The 7,220-nt window shown below is 40.1% G+C and overlaps 1 pseudogene; it reads right to left on the bottom strand.

Annotated features, from left to right (window-relative positions):
* Window positions 1–1,288: 1,288 nt before the first annotated feature.
* Window positions 1,289–1,492, bottom strand: LOC119520680 (annotated as a pseudogene).
* Between the last annotated feature and the right edge of the window lie 5,728 nt (window positions 1,493–7,220).

The raw sequence follows: 7,220 nt of genomic DNA, 5'->3' as shown, positions 1-7,220 counted from the left end.
GGTGAGGGAAATTAAGCTAAGATCTGATTCCTAACTGGAATGATATAAGGGCCATAGTGAAGAAAGAAGGGGAAGAAGAAAAGATGGTGGATGAGGGGGTGGAAGGGGGATGAGGGGTGAGGATCAAGGTCACATTGGAAATAAAGCTGCTTGCTGAAGAATGTGAAAGAAAAATATTCCCTGGACTAGTGCTGTCCAAGATAAATATTAGGGCAGATGAAAGAGAAAACCACCTATGTAATTTTTAGTGGCAACATTTTGTAAGGCAAAAAGGTGCAACTTTAATGTATTTTACCTACTTTATTTTAAATGTTATCCAACATATAAGAGAATTAACAATGTAATACAGAAAACAATGTAGTCAAGAGCTGGTGCATATTTTGGCCTCACAGCACTCCTCAGTTCTAACTAGCCATGTTTTAGTGCTCAGTAGTTCTCAGATTAGTGGTTTTCACAGTGGATGGCATAACCTTAGAGTGGTTTCTCACCTGTGTATGCATATTAGTGTCACTCATGAAGCTTTTAGAAACCTCATGCATAGGAAGACCCCTAGACCATTTAGTTAAATTGGTATATCTTGTGATGAATCCAGGAATCCAGTACATTTAAAGCTCCCCAGGAGATTCCAGAGCACAGACAACATGCAAACCAGTGATAGAAGACAGTGGTTCTCCAGTGGGTGTAATTTTGACCCCCAGGGCATATGTCATATCAAGTGACATTTTTTGTTATAAAATCTTGCGTTGTAGGTCTTAGGGGCTGGCTACTGGCATCTAGTGGGTGGAAGGCAGGAATGTCACTAACATCCAATAATACACAGCATAGCCCCCCACATCAAAACATCTTCTATCCTAGGATACACACAGGGAAGTTGCTGAAAATCCCTATACAAAAGAGAGAGATTTGACTTTCTCTGTGTTAAAGAATTTTATAGGATATAGTAGTTGGAATTGAAAACAGTGGTTATAATAATTAAGCATCTTGGAGGACAGAAGAAGAATGGGATCATGAATCCCTGTCACATAAATAGTCTTGAACAGGAGAAGGAGGAGAAGTAGAACCAGGGCAGTTCCAACAGAATCTGTGAAGGTCTGGCATTTGTGTTCAGAACAGATCAACTCTGCAAGGCCCATAGTTGTTTTATGCATTTCTAAAATCCTGGGGACTGTTATTCCTTCTTCCCAGTACCTACTGTGGACTGGTTTCCACTAATCCCTCAGTTAATCCTCTGCCCTCTCAGAAAGATCCATTTTGTTCACCTTATCAAGGGCCTGGTTGGACACTGCCACTACCCAAGAACAGGGGCAGTTGTTACTGAGGATTTCTGCCAGTTGTTCTCATCAGCCTCTTCCAGCTCCATATGTGGGATTTGCTGAATTTCAGTTGGCAGGGGAAGGAACCTCAGTAGAGACTTGAATTTGCCCAACTCATCCTGGTCAAGCTGTTCCAGAAGATTCTGCAGGTTAAAATCCAGCTATGCAGAAGATCTCATCTTGTCTCAGGTGTGAGATCTTAGGTTTCAACATCAAGGAAGAATTAAGTGAAGAAATGGAAAATGAGTTAGTCACTTGGTATGTGTATCAGAAACAAGGCTACTCTCACTGCCTAACCTGCTCTTTAAAGACCATCCTCTGCAATAGGCATAAAATTCATGTAGAATTCTTTTTGTGCTTGTTTTAAGTGGTTCCCTTTTTAAGTAAATATTTTATTGTAGCATTCAGCTGAGATTTTCCTATTTAAACCACATTCAAGTGTATAATTCATTGGCCTTAGTTACATTCACAATATTGTGCAACCATCACTACCATCTATTACGAGAACTTTGTCACTTCAAATGGAAACTCTGAGCCCATTATCCAATAACTACCCATTCTGTTCCCCTTCTTATCTCCAATATATTTTCTGCCTCCATTTTGCATATTCTAGGCACCATGTATATAAGCTCATATTTTGAGAGTATTGAAACCTTCTGAGATCAGCCATGCCTCTTTAGGACAGTAGCAAGTTTGCCCTGAATTTCCTGAATTTAGCATATCTTTTAGTTTTCAGTAAATTTCAGGCAGATATGAGCTAGTGAAATCTACTGACTTCAGTTCTAGCTAATAGTTTTTCATTTGGTTTTCTCAGAAATTATGGAATTTTATAATAACCAAGGATCTGGAGTTGAAAAATATCTTAAAGATACCAACAATGCAATTGAGTAGCACTCCCATATAATTTGCTCCTGATCTAGGGTGAGGCATGGGAATAAAATCATACTGACAACAGACATGGATTTTAAGATATGTCCAATTAACAACTTAGTGTTTGAGCCAGATGTCCTTAGTCTGAATATCTACTTGTAAAACAAGTATTCCACCCAAATGGTAGGGGGTTCTGAGTATTCATTTATGCAAATAAAACATACTAGGAAGAGTTTTAGAAATGAAGTTTTAACTGCAAATATGGGTAAGATCCCAGCCCATTTAGAGTTTATGTTCAATGTGGGTACATATATATGGGAAGGGGGGACTAGGAATTTCACAATAAAGATCACATAGAAGCAAATGATAGTAAGAAATGTAAACATGAAGACAGAATAATAGGCAAGGAAGAAGGATGGCCATTTTGGATCACATGATCAGGGCATTTCTTAGAGGAGATGTGTTAAAAATTGTAGGAAGCTGTAATATATGAATCAAACCAACATGGACCATAAGCAGATAGCTTCCTTGCATGTCTGAAATTGCAGGCCTGTCTACAAGGCAATGAGGACCAAAAATATGCACAAAAAAAGAAGTCACTAAAGCCTAACAAATTTTATCCTGGAGTTTTGATAATAGTTAATAGATCAACTGCTTCTCCACTAAGGGTAGGTGTTCTAGTTTGCTAATGCTGTGGAATGCAAAACACCAGAGATGGATTGGCTTTTATAAAAAGGGGGTTTATTGGCTACACAGTTACAGTCTTAAGGCCATAAAGTGTCCAAGGTAACACATCAGTAATTGGGTACCCTCACTGGAGGATGGCCAATGGCATCCTTAAAACCTCTTTTAGCTGGGAAGGCATATGGCTGGCATCTGCTCCAAAGTTCTGGTTTCAAAATGGCTTTCTCCCAGGATGTTCCTCTCTAGCAAGCTTGCTCCTCTTCAAAACATCACTCACAGCTGCACTCAGTTGCACTCTTTGAGTCAGCTCATTTATATGGCTCCACTGATCAGGGCCCACCCTGAGTGGGTGGGGCCATGCCTCCATGGGAATATCTGATCAGAGTCATCACACACAGCTGGGTGGGGCACATTCCAAGCAAATCTAATCAGCACCAAAATGTCTGCCCCACAAGACTTCATCAAAGATAATGGCATTTGGGGGACACAATACATTCGAACTGGCACAGTAGGCTACACTCCTATGGACATTCCAGGGAAAGTAAAATAAGGAAGTCTTTGTGATCATCCAAAGACATTAGCCTTCTGTTGAGACTTGCAGTAAAGCACTTCTACTCCTGAAAAAATTGCCATAGATACTGGCCTGAGTTCCAGGAAAAGTTGGAGGTCTCACCCAGAAGGGAATGATCTTCCTGGGACCATGTGCAAAGGAGTACTTTGATTGGCTAAAGACCTGGGACCTCCCAAGCCAGTAGTATCAGATGTGGGGGCTTTCCCCAGTTTGGTGAGTTTTTCTTTTTAGTTTCTTTGTCTGCTGGACAGATTGCTTTGTCTGATAGTCAGACTGTTTTACTTTCAACTATTTTATCATTAATGATGTTTTAACCATGGTTTGGTGAGTTTTCCTTTTTCTTTCCTTTGTCTGTGGACAGACAACTTTGCTGGGCACACATATTTTCTTTTAACTATCATATCATTAATTGATAAATATTTGTAACACTGGTTTTGTGAGTTTCCTTTGTCTGCTGGACAGAAACTTTATTTTCAACTATCACCTCATTAATGACAAAGGTCTGTAGCCTTGTAAATCAATAAATTTTCTTCTGTAAATTTATATCAGTTTTTGTCTCTTCCTTCCTCCTATGATTCACTTCACACAACATAATTGGTGTAGTTGGCAGGATGTTGTTTCTCTTTAAAACTAATTCTGTTGAGAAGCTGCAAAAATAAACAATGTAAGTCAATTCTGGGATGGGGAGATACCCAAGTTGCTTGTATGGCTCAGGAATGGGCTAAAAATTCTGGGCTATGTGAAGTTTGGATGGCCAAATTGCACCATTTGGAGCCCCTTGATGTTCTTAAAGTTCTATGCATTGTTTCAAACACCAAAGGAAAGGAAAAAAGCTTTCTAGCCCTATGAGGATGGTGCATTTTAACTGCCTATCATAAGGTCGTTCAGGCTAGGGATCATGCTATTTCTGAAAAAATACAAACAGAAAAAGAATTAGAGAGCTTGCAACATCAATTGGCTGTTGCAGTGTCAGAATCATATCTTAAGTAATCAAGCTTACACTTATCAAACAGAGGCTGGAAAAGTAGCAGTGTGAGTAGCTAAATAAAGCACTGAAAAAGAAAAAGGAAAGTAAGTGCATCCAACCTCTAGTCCAACTATGAGTTAATAAAAAGAAAATTCAACACTCTGATCCCCCAGGGAGGAAAGACGGTGAGGCAGTAGCAGGAGCTTCAAATCAAAATGTGCTCATTTCATCCTGGGGGTTTTCTCTGGCCAAATTAATAGATATTAGTAACCAATATCAACCAAAACTAGACAGACATTAGTGAACTAGTTGTTAAAGCTATGGGATAGTGGGGCAGATAGCACCTTACTTATGGACATGAGATGATAAGCAAACTGGTCACAATCTCCATTCAGTCTTCCCTGTGGTAGCCTCTGTACTTCCTGGGAGACCGATTCAGTTTTTAATTGGCTGGTAAATCAATACAAAATAGTGTGGCCACTTGAAGGGGATTTACCCAATAACCTGTGGAATAAAATACCTAAGGCACAAAGGTTTGTTAAGCTAGGCACTAAAACCTTTGAAGAAACAGCTGCTCAAACACAGGATATGTGCTGAAAGCCCTCTGTCCCACTGGTAAAGAAATCTGATGACAATTGGAGAATGACTAGTGATTATAGAGAGACAAGTAAGGTAACTCCTCCTTTGTTTGCAGCTGTGCCAAACATCACCAGTTGGCTCCAAGATATTGGCAGGAAGTTAGGCCTGTTTCATTTAGTGTTAGATCTCACTAATTCCTTCTTTAGCATTCCTCTGGATTCTTTCAATCATCCCTGTCACAGTGAGGTTGTAGGGAGGTGGAATGCTGCATTGTTGCAAAATATAAGTACTCAATTAGGCCAATTTAACTTTGTGTTAAATCTTGCTAATATGTTATATAGAATATTTTTAGATTTTTCCAGTAAACCTGCATTAATCTTCAAGTGGGGAAAACAACAATGGAAATTCACTGTGATTCCACAAGGATGCCTTCAAATGTAAAAACTTCCAGAAGAGCCTGACTGCTCTATCAATTTCTTGGGCATTGTCTGGTTGGGTAAAATTAAGTCTATTCCCTCAGTTGTTGTTAAAATACAAAGTTATCCCACATTGCTTACTACTGAAAAGTTAATAGCTTTTCTTCATTTATTAAGTTATTAAAAACTGTTTTTACTCTATTTAGTATGAATGTTAAAGCCTTTATATACCCTAATTAGAAAAGAAAAAGCATTGGAATGGGATTTTCCATGGCAGGCTGTGCTTAAAATATGCTAAATGAACAATTGTGTAAGTGCAGGCTTTAAGGAGGGTGGACCCCAATATACCCTGTGGATTTAATGTGACTAGTACCAATATTGGATTTGGGTAGGGTTTGTGACAAAGGCAATAGGCTAAATGTGTACCTATTATTTTCTAGTGCCAACTGTGGAAGGGCAATGATCTCAGATATAGCCCACTAAAGAGCAATTGTGCACAGGTTATAATGCTTTGTTACAAGTTAAAAGTCTAACTAAAAGGTGCCCAGTGACATGAGAGATCATACTCATACAGGTATGCAAATATGGGACACTACCAATGAGACCCATTTGGGGAGTGCCAAGGTGAGCATGCTAACAATAGGGAAAGTCTTCCTTTTACAATGTGGCAGTTTTAAACAACCACTCTTTAAGTGCAGAGGTGCATGAAATATTAGCACTGGTCTCCTATGTGAAAGAGCAGCATGCCCTGCTTCCTGTCAGTCCTCCTGAGGTGGCACTTCCCATGCCCATCCTTGATGGACAAGGAAATATACCTGACCCTGCATGGATTAGCACATGGAAACCTGCTACCTGGATGACCATAACAGTCCTGCCCCATACTGGCATCATCTAGTGGGAAGACACCTAAACTGCCTGCCACAGATGTAAGGTAACTATTTTTCATGTCTTTCCACACCAATTCATTACCAGGTAACATAGAAGCAGATACCCTAGTGAAATTCCATAGCCTAACACCAACACTGAGTAAAGAGGCTGAATGGCTGTACCAGAACAGTGGGCACCAAAGACACCAGATCCCTGTCATCTGCTGGTAAGTAGACTATATTGGCCCCTTCCTCTGTCCAAAGGGGCAAAATATGCCTTCACCACCATGGGTACAGCTACAGAACTGCTGCTGGCCTTCCAGTGGGCAAGGCCAACCAACAAGATTCTATACATAGCTTAGGAAAATTAAGTGCATTTTCTGTGGTCCCCACACATGTGGTCAGTGATAGGGGGATTGCCTTCATGGTGCAATTAACCCAGGCCTGAGCTACAGAACATGATGTCCTTTGGACTTATCACTTGCCCTATAATCCCACAGCAGCTGGGTTAATTGAAAGAATGAATGCCCTTTCAAAGAAACACTTAAAGGATGATAGAAAAAATGGACTCAAGGGCTGTATTAGAATTAATTCCAGGTCCAAAGCAGCCAGCTCCCATTCATGTGGAAATGGTAAACATAGGGCTGCAGACTCCACATAAGCCTTATGAATTCAGATAAAGGGGCCAACTGTCTTCAAGCCACAATGGGCCAATGACATTAACTTACACTTGTCTGTGCCACAAACACTAGAAATTGGGGAAAATAAGGTCAATTAGCTCTGTTCTGGCCCATGCAGCCATGCCATTGAAAATCCTAAGCCCCTGGGTTATTAGAATTAAAGAGGATTCCAAGAGTAATGTGTATTTCCCATCTGGGACTCCCTGTTCCAAAGGAACTGTATGCATAACCTTGCAAACAGTCATTATACCCCAAACTAACTGTAGATTTCAAG

The sequence above is a fragment of the Choloepus didactylus genome, chromosome 26, assembly GCF_015220235.1.
Source record: "Choloepus didactylus isolate mChoDid1 chromosome 26, mChoDid1.pri, whole genome shotgun sequence".
In the NCBI taxonomy this organism is placed as follows: domain Eukaryota; kingdom Metazoa; phylum Chordata; class Mammalia; order Pilosa; family Megalonychidae; genus Choloepus; species Choloepus didactylus.
This window is presented reverse-complemented; position numbering and strand designations above follow the sequence as displayed.